Below are 13,863 nucleotides of genomic sequence, written 5' to 3'. Positions count from 1 at the left end.
AATTTTTCTAATATACAGTTTATGCAGATACAGGTATGCACAAGTGTACATATTTTATATAGTATATTTATATATACTTGTATATGATTGTATTTGCATGAATAAACTGTTTTATACATATATGTATGTGTATATATGTATATATATGTTTATATGTGTGTATATATATATATATATACACACACACACAATGCTTTGCTACCTCTGCTGAACACAATTTACAGAATAAAATACGTACTTCTGTGTGTTGCTTGTTTCCCTGAATATCATGCTATTCCTTTGTGTGGTGAACTCTCTCAGGCTGTATCCAGTCTGCTATCATAGATATTGCTTGTACATGTGGCACTTTGCAGGTGCATATTTTATATGCAGGATAGATGCCGAGAAATGGGATTCTAGGTATCTGCATTTGTAATTTAGGGAGCTATTGCCAACTTGCCCTTCATAAGATTAGTGCTCACGTGCATCTCCACCAGCTTTGGATGAAAAGTTACAGTTTTCCCACATCTTTGCCAATGCATTAAATTGTCACATCACTGGATTTTTACCAATCTGATAGGTGAGAAAGTGACTCAACGGAGGCTTAATTTAAATTTGTTATGAAAAGTTTTTTTTAAAAAAAGATTATATTTATTTATTTATTTGAGAAAGAGAGAGAGAGAGAGAGAGAGAGAGAATATGAGAATGAGCAGGGGTAGGGGCAGAGAGAAGCAGCCTCTCTGCTGAGTGCAGAGCCTGATGCAGGGACTCAATCCCAGGACCCTGAGATCATGACCTGAGCTAAAGTCAGATGCTTAACTGACTGAGCCTCCCAGGTGCCCCTGTTAAGAAAAGTTTTAAACTCATGATATGTTTAAGGACCATTTATTTTTCTATAGTTGACTTACTCATATTCTTTTCTTTGTTTTTAAAATTAGGGCAGCCCGGGTGGCTCAGTGGTTTAGCACTGCCTTCAGCCCAGGGCCTGATCCTGGAGACCCAGGTTCAAGTTCCACGTCAGGCTCCCTGCATGGGGCCTGCTTCTCCCTCTGCTTATGTCTCTGCCTCTCTCTCTGTGTCTCTCATAAATAAATAAAATCTTAAAAAAATTTAATTAAATTACTTTTTTTGTTTTATTGAAATATAATTAACATACATCGTTATAAAATTTAAGGTATATAGCATAATGGTTTGACTTACATATGCTATGAAACAATTACCATAATAAATTTATTTATTTTTCATTTGTTTTAAAAATTTAAATTCTGGGGCAGCCTGGGTGGCTCAGCGGTTTACCGCTGCCGCCTTCAGCCCAGGGCCTGATCCTGGAGACCCAGGATCGAGTTCCATGTCAGGCTCCTGCATGAAACCTGCTTTTCCCTTTGCCTGTGTCTCTGCTTCTCTCTCTCTCTCTTTCTCTCTCTCTCTCTGTCTCTCATGAATAAATAAATAAAATCTTTATTTTTTTTATTTTTTATTTATGATAGGCACGCAGTGAGAGAGAGAGAGAGAGAGGCAGAGACACAGGCAGAGGGAGAAGCAGGCTCCATGCACCGGGAGCCCGACGTGGGATTCGATCCCAGGTCTCCAGGATCACGCCCTGGGCCAAAGGCAGGCGCTAAACCGCTGCGCCACCCAGGGATCCCATAAATAAATAAAATCTTTAAAAAAATAAATAAAAATTTAAATTCCAGTATAGTTAACATGTAGTGTTATATTAGTCTCAGGTATACAATATATTAATATATATTAATATATTAATTCAATAGTTCTATATATTACTCAATGCTCATCCACAATAAGTATATTCTTAATCCCCTTCACCTATTTCCCCCATTCCCCAACCGTGATAACCACCAGTTCTTTATAGTTAAGAGCCTTTTTGTTTTGTTTTGTTTTGGTCTCTTTTTTTTCTTTGTTCAGTCTTTACTTATTTTTTTAAAAATTTATTTATTTATGATAGTCATCAGAGAGAGAGAGAGATAGAGAGAGAGAGAGGCAGAGACACAGGCAGAGGGAGAAGCAGGGTCCATGCACCGGGAGCCCGATGTGGGATTTGATCCTGGGTCTCCAGGATCACGCCCTGGGCCAAAGGCAGGCGCTAAACCGCTGCGCCACCCAGGGATCCCCTTTACTTATTTTTAAAATTGGATGGTTGGCTTTTTCTTTTTTCTTTTTAGGAAGTGATTATCTATTAGGGAGCTTAGTCTTTTGCCTTTGATACAAATTGTGTCCAGTTTAGCATTTCTTTTTTTTTATATAAATTTTTTTTAATTTTTTTAAATTTATGATAGAGAGAGAGAGAGAGAGAGAGGCAGAGACACAGGCAGAGAGAGAAGCAGGCTCCATGCACCGGGAGCCCGACGTGGGATTCGATCCTGGGTCTCCAGGATCACGCCCTGGGCCAAAGGCAGGCGCCAAACTGCTGCACCACCCAGGGATCCCAGCATTTCTTTTATTTTGTGGATTGTTTATTTGTTTTGCATGCCTGAATTTTTATTTTCATGTAGTCAAATCTGTCAGTCTTTTACAGCTTCTGAATGTTGACTTATGGGTACAAAAGTCTTTCCCACTTCAAGATAACAGGACACGTCCTTTATTTTCCTCTATTATTTTAACACTCAAATATTGATGCATTTGGAATTTATTCTGATGCATGCTATGAGGTATAAAGCCAAAATCCCCCATCCCATTGCCTATCTCTTCCCTGCTAAAATGAGAAGCTAAGCTTTTTTCTCATGGTCTATGGGTCTCTTTCAGAATTAGCTAGTCTTTTCCATTGGTTTCTGTCGATTTATATTCATTAATTTTTCCACAGTTTTGCTTGGTAAGGTTTATAATATTTTAAAAAATATTTAGTATATGGAATTGCTGTTCCCCATATTTTTTTTTGTTCCCCATATTTTTAGTACATTTTGGGCTATTCTTGCTGATTTGTTTTTCTATTTGAACTTTAAAATCTTTTTATTAAGATTTACTTATTTATTTGTGAGAGACACAGACTCAGAGAGAGGCAGAGACACAGGCAGAGGGAGAAGCAGGTTCCTCGCAGGGAGCCTGATGTGGGACTCCATCCCGGATCCCAGGATCACAACCTGAGCCGAAGGCAGGCATCCACCCGCTAAGCCACCCAGGCATCCCTGAACTTTAAAATCTAATATCAAATTACACACACATAGTTGGTGTTTTTATTGAAATTGCTTTAGTAAAAATTGAAGTATAACACACATACAAGAAAGTGAATGAATTTAAGTATACATCATGATAAATTATCACAAAGCAAACATAGTAAACTGTTACCCAGATCTGGAGCATAACCAGTGTGCAGAAGCCCCCTAACCTCTTATGAAAAGTAATCATCATCTTTATTTCTTTTTTTAAATTTTATTTATTTGACAGAGAGAGTACAAGCAGGGTGAACAGGAGAGGGAGAAGTGGGCTCCCTGCTGAGTAGGGAGCCTGATGCAGGACTCAATTCCAGGATCTTGGGATCTTGACCTGAGCCAAAGGCAGATTCTTAACCGACTGAGCCACCCAGGCACCCCATAATCCTCATTTCTTATGCTATAGATTGGTTTTTAAAAAGGCTTTATATACATGTACTATTTTGCTCAACATTATAACATTATACTTGTGAGATTTATTTATCTGTTCTCCAGGTGGACGTTTACATTGTTTCCAGTTTTTTTTTTTTTAAGATTTTATTTATTTATCCATGAGAGACACACAGAGAGAAAGAGGCAGAGACATAGGCAGAGGGGAGAAGCAGGCTCCATGCAGGGAACCCAATATGGGACTCGATCCCAGAACCCCAGGATAATTCCCTGGGCCAAAGGCAGACGCTTAACCGCTGAGCCACGCAGGCGTCCCTCCAGGTTTTTTTTTTTTTTTTTTTTTTTAAGATTTTATTTATTTATTCATGATAGATATATATGTAGAGAGGCAGAGACATAGGCAGGGGGAGAAGCAGGCTCCATGCAGGGAGCCCGACGTGGGACTCCATCCCGGGTCTCCAGGATCACACCCTGGGCAAAGGCAGGTGCTAAACTGCTGCGCCACCCAGGGATCCCCACCTCCAGGGTTTTAAAAAAAGATTTATTTATTTGAGAGAGAGAGTGTGCATATGTGAGTGGGGGGAGGGGCAAAGGAGCATGGAGCCTGATTCGGGGCTACTATCCCAGGACCCTGAGCTGAAATCAAGAGTCAGCCACTTAACCAACTGAGCCACCCAGGCACCCCTGTTTGCAGCTTTTGGCTGTCATGAATAATGCTGCCACGAATAATGCTGCCACAAACAGCTTTTGATGTAACAGAGGGCTTTTGGTGCCCATATATACACATTTCTGTTGGATATTTACTTAGGAATGTCTGGGCCATGGGATATGCATGTGTTCAACCTGAGAAAACATTGCCAAACTGTTTTCAAATAGATATGTAACTATTTGCCCTCCTTCCAGTGGTGTCTGCAAATTCCCATTATTCTACATCCTTGTGAAACTTGATTTTGTTGATCTCTTAAATAGTATTCATTCTGGTGTATGTTGTGGTAATTAATTGTGGTTTTAATTTTCACTTCTCTAATGGCCAATGAATTTGAGCACTTTAAAAATATACGTGTTGGCCATTTAAATATCCTCTTTTGTGAAGTGTATTGAAATTGCTTTAAATTTGCACATTAACTTCATAGAAGGGACATTGAATCTTCCTATCCCAGAATATGGTATATCTTTCCATAAAAAAATCTTCTATGTCCTTCAGTATTGTTTATAATTTTTTAGTAAATAGCTTGTATATTTTTGATAAGTTTATTTCTAGACATTTTATCTTTTTTGTGGAGTCTTCTCTATTGCTTGTAGTAGTTTCTCAGTCAATTCTCTTGTATGGAATTCATACCGTATATAAATGGAAGCGATTTACCTCTATCCAATTCCTATATCTCTAATTTTTTTAGGTTATTTAATTGCACTGATTAGTACCTTCTGTATAATGATAGTGGGCACATGTGGATGTGCCCTGACTTTAGTGGGAATGCTTTTGGGGTCTTCCAGTTAAGCACAGTGCTGGCTTTTATCTGAATTTTATATGCCTTATCATGTTACAGAATTATTCATCACATCCTACTTTAATGAGGATTTTTATTTTATATATATATTTTAAAAAGATTTTATTTATTTATTCATGAAAGACACACACAGAGACAGAGAGAGAGAGGGAAAGAGAGAGAGGCAGAGACACAAAGGAGGCTCTATGCAGGGAGCCCGATGTGGGACTCAATCCCGGGTCTCTAGGATCAGGCCCTGGGCTGAAGGCGGCGCTAAACCACTGAGCCACCCAGGCTGCCCAATGAGGATTTTTTATTTATTTATTTATTTATTTATTTATTTATTTATTTATTTATTTATTTTATTTATTTATTTATCCGTCCAATGAGGATTTTTAAAATCAGAAAATGGTATTGAGTTTTGTCAAATATTTATTACATTTATGGCTCTCCTAGGACCTATTATTAAGTTGTATTAAGAGGTTTCCTAGTATTGAACCATTCTTGCACTCCTGGAATAAATGCCCCATGGTCTTTTATTTATTTATTTATTTATTTATTTATTTATTTATTTATTTATTTATTTATTTATTTATTTATTTAAAATTCCCCATGGTCTTTTAATGGTGCTATGCCACTTTGCTGGAGAAGCTTTGTTGACTAAGCCAACTGCCACTGTGAACTCCTTATAGAATCAGTACATTTGGGCTGAAGTGGCCTTTACTCAAGTAAGGAATTATTAGTTTCTCTTCCAGGAAACCCAGCTCCAATCTCTTTCTTGGTGTAATGGGCAACAGAAACTGGAGTTGGAGCACCTGGCTGTCTCAGTTAATAGAACATGTAGCTCTTGATCTTGGGGTTATTAGTTCAAGCCCCAAATTGGGTGTAGAGCTTACTTTAAAAAAAAAAAAAAAGAAAGAAACTGGGGTTTTCCACAAATTTAGGAAAAACTGCATGATTCTTATCTCAGACTTTTTATGTTTAGCTCCATTGTTGTTTTGATTAATTTCAAAACAAAACAAAACATATCAAAACCCCACAAAAAATGTAGCTAAGCAATCTTTATTCTATTATAGTCAGTTTTGTTTATGTAATACTTTAGAGGATGTTGCAATATGCTTTCAGAAACTCTGGGCTATTATAAACTTGGGACTCACTGCCCTAAGTTTTCTCAGAAAGGGGTGAAAAAGTTAAAAGAGTCTGGGTCTGTAACAAAGAAAAATCTTTGGGTTCTTGGTCACTGGAGGGATGGAGTCCCCAAGCCATAGAAGAGGTATCCACTTGGCAATGCAGCCTAGTGGTTAAGACTGAGCTTCTAGTCCCTATTCTTTGGTTTACTACCTGTGTGATCTCAGACAAGTTACTTCATCCCTCTGGTCCCTGGTTTCCTCATTGGAAAGTGAGGATGAGAACAGTTCCTACTTCTAGCCTCATTATAAGAAGTCAGTGAGTTTAATACATGGCAAGCTCTTTGCAGTAAATATGGAGGAGACTGAGTAGGGATTAAAACATCCAGTGGGGATCGAGCCAGGTGGTCCCTGCATTCAGTGACCTTTCTGACCCTCACTGACCTTAGTCCTCATGCAGATACCTGCAGGGTGTGCTTAGACAAGTGACCAGCAAGTTCTCAAGGTCAGGGGCTTTTAAGATGAAACAAAATATGAAGAAAAATAATCTTTTTGTCAGTGTCTGGGCTACAGAAGGCAGAGGAACGAAAGATTCCTTAAAGTTGACATTTCAGCTAATACATACGTGGGCTAAGGAAGAAGAGCTGGCCTAACACTCTTGGCTCCTGATCAGGTTTTTCTGCAGCCTTTACTTCCAAGACTTAGAGCTCCCTCAAGTGTGGGCTAGTTTGCTTTTGAATGCAGAGTCTGCAAGGTGGCTCTCTTGGGTAGCACTGCCCATACACAACTATAGTATCTGTTTTTGAGAGGGTGTAGGGGACATTTTTGCTGTGGGCAAAGGGGACAGCTTCTCATGGTGGATGAGTATGAAGGAAGTGAGGAGGGTCCAGCTGGGTAATGTCTGGGCTCTCCCACTGAGCAGCATTGGGCTGGCTCTCCATCAGGTGTGAAGCAGGAGCCAGGTTGGAGCCTTCAACACTAGCCTACTGTTTCCTTTTTTAAAAAATGTTTTATTTATTTATTTATTTATTTATTTATTTATTTATTTATTTATTTATTCATTCATTCATTCATTCATTCATTCATTCATTCATTCATTCAAAACAGAGAGACAGAGGCAGAGGCAGAGGGAGAAGCAGGCTCCATGCAGGGGGCTTGATGTGGGACTCGACCCTGGGACCGTGGGATCATACCCTGAGCCAAAGGCAGATGATGCTCAACCACTGAGCCACCCAGGCATCCCTAGCCTGCTGTTTCCAATGAGCTATTTAAAAATTTTTATTTTTTTTTTAATTTTTTAAAAAGATTTATTTATTTTATTCAGAGAGAGACTGAGAGGCAGAGACACAGGCAGAGGGAGAAGCAGGCTCCATGCCGGGAGCCCCGACATGGGACTCGATCCCAGGTCCCCAGGATCACACCCCAGGCTGCAGGCGGCGCCAAACCACTGTGCCACCGGGGCTGCCCTATTTAAAAACTTTTAAATTGAAGTATAATTTACTTAAAATGCTCAGGCTTTAAATGTTCCATTTGATGGTATATTGTTTTCCTAGGGCTACAAGCAAAGTACCACAAACCTAGTGGTTTAAAAGAACAGAAATGTGCTCTCTCACAGGTCTGGAGCCAAAATCAAGGTGTCAGCAGGGCCATGATATCTGTGAAGGAAGGAGGAGGATCTTCCATTGCCTCTTCCTGGCTTCTGGGGGCTGCAGGCTGTTCCTGGCATTTCTTGGCTTGTAGACATACCATTTCAATCTCTGTCTTCATCATCACATAGTATTCTCTCACTCTTCATATAAGAACACTAAGTCATTGGATTAAGACCTACCCCTAACCTGGTATGACCTTACTCTGACTTAACTAATTGCATCTGCAAAGATCCTAATTTCAGATAAGGTCACATTCTGAGTTTCCGAGTGGATGTGAATTTTGGAATTGACACTATTCAATCCTGTACAGATGTTTTTAACAGTTGTGTATACCCATGATCACCACCCCAATCAAGAACTGGAACATTTCCATCATGCCCCTTTCCAGTGAATTCTTACCACCACCATCCACCCCAGACAACCACCATTCTGATTTCTGTCACCATAGGTTATTTTTTTTTTGCCTGTTCTTGCATTCACATAAATGGAATTATGTAGCTTGTGCTCTTTTGTGTCTGTTCTTTTGCTCATAATGTGTTTAAGATATGGCCTTTTGTTTTTCTCATGGATCAGTAGGTCTTTTTTCTTGCTGGGTGATGTTCTGTTGTGTTTTTTTTTTTTTAATTTTTATTTATTTATGATAGTCACACAGAGAGAGAGAGGCAGAGACACAGGCAGAGGGAGAAGCAGGCTCCATGCACCGGGAGCCCGACGTGGGATTCGATCCTGGGTCTTCAGGATCGTGCCCTGGGCCAAAGGCAGGCGCCAAACCGCTGCGCCACCCAGGGATCCCTGTTGTGTTTTTATATCCTTTCTTTTGTTGATAGACATATCGATTTTTAGTTTTTGGAACTCTATATGATTCCAAATATGAATGTAGTGGCAATGCATATTCTTGTTCATTTTCTTGTGGACATATGTTTTGATTTCTTTCTTTTTTAAAAATATTTATTTATTTATTCAGAGAGACAGAGAGGCAGAGACACAGGCAGAGGGAGAAGCGGGCACCATGCATGGAGCCCAGCGCGGGACTCGATCCCGGGTCTCCAGGATCACACCCCGGGCTACAGGCAGCGCTAAACCGCTGCGCCACTGGGGCTGCCCTATGTTTTGATTTCTATGGGTTAAGTATGAGGAGTGGAATTGCTACATCACAGGGCAGGTATATGTTTAACCTCATTCGAATTGCCAGGCTTCCAAAATGATTGTACTGGTTTACACTCCCAAGAGTGACGTGTGAGAATTCCAGCTGTTCTGTGTCCTCATGATCTCAGCTATTTCCTTGGTGCTAATTATTTTCTTTGATGCACAGAGAGGATAACCCTCTGCAGAGGTTACCATCCCCGGTGCTGTCAGGATCAAGACCCTCCAGCTACTGACTTCTACCTCACTCCTTTTTGCTTTGCTTTGTTTTCTTTTATCCTTGTTACTCCAAGGAAGTTTACAGGTGTTGAGATCTGCTGGGGTCCCTTTGTCTACTATCCCTTTCTTCCGAGAACAGCACTGTGTGGAGCCTCCATACTCTCTTCTTCCACTCTGGAGTCTCCTTGCTTGTTGGAGGTCAAAAGCTGGAGGTTAACATTGGAGGTCAGAGTCTGTCAGAGGGTCAGCAGCAGCTTTCTTAAAGTAGGGGCTATTTAGAGCATTCAGGGGTCCCACATGACTAGTTCCACACTGGGTTTCTTTCTTCTTTCACAATCAAGTAAGTGTTTTCCTCACAGATCTCTATTGATGGTGCAAAAGCAACAGCAATAAAGGGAATCATTCAAAAATAAAAGAGGAGGCATAAGTTTTCCAAAACTCATTTTTACTGCTACTTATAATAGTGAATACTAACAATGATAAATACTGAGCAAATCTGCACTCTACACCAGCTCATGGTCTGAGCTTTCCATAATAAGAAACTTTGTAAATCCTCATATAACCCTTTGAGGGTGAAAGTTCCTATCAAGCCCATTTTACAGATGAGGAGCCTGAGGCAGGAAGAGAATCCTCACCTCTCCCACCACAAGGCAGAGCCAGAATTTGAACTAAAGTGTCTCTAGCTTTAGAGTCTGTATCCTACAGACTTTTCCTTAGAGTCCTTTTCTTCCTTAGAGTCATTTACATTTCAGAAATCTAGCCACATTTATTTAAATGGGAGATCCATTTACCTGCTCTAAATAGATAACCACAAAAATGAATGCTCCGATAACATAATTCTAAGTTCCTCTTGGTCCTCCATCACCCCCCATTTTTTCCCATGGTTTGTGCTTTGGGTTTCATATTTAAGAAAATTTTGTCCATCTCAAAGCCACAAAGATTTTCTCCTAGGTTTCAGGTTATTTTTATGCATGGCATGAGGCAAGGGTTATGCTTAATTTTCTTTTTTTGTCTAAGGATGTCCAGGAGTTTCTGCAGTATTGGTTGAAAAGACTTCCTTCTCCTATTTTCTCAATCTGGTTTTTCTCAGTAAACAGGAGGGTTAATTCAGAGTTGCCACAAGGATAAAAAGGTATAATCATTTTGTACACCCATTGGCACATGGTCAGCGCTCAATAGCAATTAGTTCTCAGATTATGCTAACTACTTTCCTGTGGTTTGGAAGTAAGCTATTTCCAGTGTTCTTTCTTCAAATGTAAATAGCAATGCAGTGGATATTCCAGGCACACAGCTCGCCCCTTATGGATCTTTATCAGTACTACAAGCTAGCTAGTGTTAGAAGTGTTTGGATCCTTGCCCTCTGATGGAAGCTGTGCATTTCCTTGCCATTAGTTCTGCTTCCAACCAAAGGGAGCTTCTTGGGAGGGTTAAGGATCGCAATCATTGTCTTTCCTGAGAAAACTTTTCTGCCTCTGGACCTCCATTCACCCCTGGTGATCCCCTGGTTGGTGGTTTCTCCTCTTCGGCCATACACACTTTCCAATGATGCTGTTTGTCCTCATTTATTTCCCTCTTGCCTCCGCCACCACCCTGTGTGCCTCTTACCAGAACCACAACTTACTAGATCCCAGCACGGGAGGCTTAGTACAGCAGTGACTGAACGAACGGTGCCCTAGTACTGCTGCTGGCCGTGTGGACCCCTCTGAAGTGAGCCTTCTGACAACAGTGTGCTTTGAGCACCAGTGGCTGGTGAGGTGCTTCCATGGCACCTCAGCATTTCCAGCTTCTTCTAGGTGAGGGTATTGCAGCCCTGGTTAATGTTAGATGGTGTTACAGGGTACCTGGCTGATGCATTAAGTAACGTTGAATCCCAGAGGGAGGAAATTACTTTTCTGTTTGTTTTTTTTCCCCCCAAGCCCTTCTTACTTATCTAGGAAGGGTTTCTCAGCCTCAGTGCTATTGACATTTGGGGCCAGACAATTCTTTGTTGTGGGGAGCTGCCTTGTGCATTGTAGGATGTTTATATCATCTCTGGCCTGTATGCATTAGGTGCCAGTAGCACCTCCACCCCCAGTTGTGACAACCAAAAATATCTCCTGACATTGCCAAACATAACCTGGGAGACAGAATCCAGCTCCTGGTTGAGAACTACTGCTTCAGGGAAAAAAACTCAGTCTGTGCTAATATATTTTATTATTTTTTTCTTTTTTACAAGATTTTATTTAAATCTTCTAAATACCCGGTTAGTTAACATATGGTGTATTAGAAATTTCAGGGGTAGAATTTCATGATTCATCAGTTGTATGTAACACCCAGTGCTCATTACATCACATGCCCTCCTTAATGCCCATCCCCCAGTTACATCCCTTCCCATTCCCTTCCAACAACCCTCAGCTTGTTTCTTATAGTTCTCTAACCCTTGCTAATCTCCCTTTTCCAAAAAGAGCAGATCCATAGCTCAGAGCCTTTAGCAGGCAGTTTTCTCACTAGAGTTTAATTACATTTATTTTTGCTTTCCTTGATATTGCCTTTTCTTTTCTTTTCTGTAAGATTTTATTTATTCCTGAGAGAGACAGAGAGAAGCAGAGACACAGGCAGAGGGAGAAGCAGGCTCCATGCAGGGAGCCCGATGTGGGACTTGATCCCGGGTCTTCAGGATCACGCCATGAGCCAAAGGCAGGTGCTCAGCCGCTGAGCCACCCAGGCATCCCAATATCACCTTTTCATTTTTGCAACTGACAACTGTTTTTCTCCTAATGAAAGTGTTATAAAGTTTTCTTGACAAGTTAATTTGAGTGAATATAGAGAAATATGTCTCACTATATGTAAATGTGGTCCAAATAGTGTTGTGCTAGGTACCCAACTCTAGGGGAGAGGCTAGGTAACACATCTTCCTGTCTCAGCACTTCGATCAGCTGTAGTACTGGGCAGGTGTTCATGTTCTGTTTCATCTAAGACAATATACCTGGAAGCTTGGAAGTTCCCCTAGAGATCTGGCATGGGCGCCAAGCCTCCCAGTTGCTGCTATTAATCATTATATACCTGTGACACCTGCCAGAAGTGCACTGCTTGCTGCAAGCATTTGGTCTGCGAACCCAGGAGTGAGTCTTGATAAAATCTTCCAGGTAACTTTGGATAAGTGTGAAGGCAGTGCATGTGTGGATCCCATCCAGTTTTGTCTGGGAAACAGGCATTTGAAAACAGATCACACAGGCCTGGAGCCGTTCTGATTTCATAGAGAAGTCAGATGTGGGAGGAAAGCACAATATTTCATTCATATCAGACATCTTGGCAAAACTGCTGATCTGCTTGCCTTGTGGGAAAGTCTTGATCGGAAGGATAGTAAAGTAAGTGGGAATATTACAGTTAGCAACCCTTAATGAATTAATGGGTCTAGGCATTGAGCATCAGCGGCCGTCAACATCAGAAAAGAATGATTATCAGATATTACATACCTCCTGTTGAAATAACCCAATTCCACTTATGCTGGTAGGGAGGAATTTGAGTTTGAGCCTGATCCAACTGCCAATGTGCAGAAACAAAGGACAAGGACCATACTGAATTATATGATGAGTGTGCAATCAGCAAAATCTGGACTGGAGACATTCTACAGAGCAAATATCCTGCGTTGTTCAACAGATGAATTGTAAGGGGAAGAATGAGATGGAAGGGAAATCCCATAGATTTAAAGAGACTTAAAAGATACATGAAATTTTAAAAAAGACAAAGTTTAAAAACTATAGTGTTGAGGGATGCACACTTGATAAAGTGTCCTGGGTGAAGCCATAAAGAAACCAACAAGGTGAGTGCTGTCATAGGATGGTGGTTACTCTTAGGAGGGAGCTGTGATTGGGATAGGTCTCATGGAGGGGCTTCTGGGGTACCTGGCCAACATTTATATTCTTGATTTGGTGGTAGTTCCAAGGCATGATTGTCTTATAATAATTGGTTAAATTGTACATTTGTTTTATATTATCTATAACTATGTTTTATTTTAAATATTTTATATTATTATTATTAAGTATTCTCTACACCCAATATGGGGCTCAAACTCACAACCCCGAGATCAGGAATCATATGCTCTACTGACTGAGCCTGCTAGGTGCCCCTATCTGTGTTTTATTTTATTTTTTAAATTTTTATTTATTTATGATAGTCACACAGAGAGAGAGAGAGAGAGAGAGGCAGAGACATAGGCAGAGGGAGAAGCAGGCTCCATGCACTGGAAGCCCGACGTGGGATTCGATCCCGGGTCTCCAGGATCGCGCCCTGGGCCAAAGGCAGGCGCTAAACCGCTGCGCCACCCAGGGATCCCTGTGTTTTATTTTAAAATAAAAAGTTTTTAGGGGTGCCTGAATGGCTCAGTTGGTTAAGTGCCTGCCTTCAGCTCAAGTCATGATCTTGGGGTTCTGGGATTGAGCCCTGCATCAGGCTCCCTGCTCAGTGGGGAGTCTGCTTCTCCCTCTGCTTCTCCTTCTGTCCCTCCCCCAGCTCATGCTCTCTGTCAATCTCTCTCTCTCTCTCAAATCTTAAAAAAAAAAAAATATATATATATATATATATATAAATAAATAAATAAAAATAAATTTAAAAATGTAAAAGAATTAAAAAAATCTCAAAAAGAATAAAAAGATAAACTAATTTAAAGATGGGTAAAGAACTTGAATCGACATTTCTCCAAAGAAGATATACAAATGGCCACTAA

Source organism: Canis aureus, chromosome 3 (genome assembly GCF_053574225.1).
Source record: "Canis aureus isolate CA01 chromosome 3, VMU_Caureus_v.1.0, whole genome shotgun sequence".
In the NCBI taxonomy this organism is placed as follows: Eukaryota; Metazoa; Chordata; class Mammalia; order Carnivora; family Canidae; genus Canis; species Canis aureus.
Note: the sequence above shows the minus strand (reverse complement) of the source record.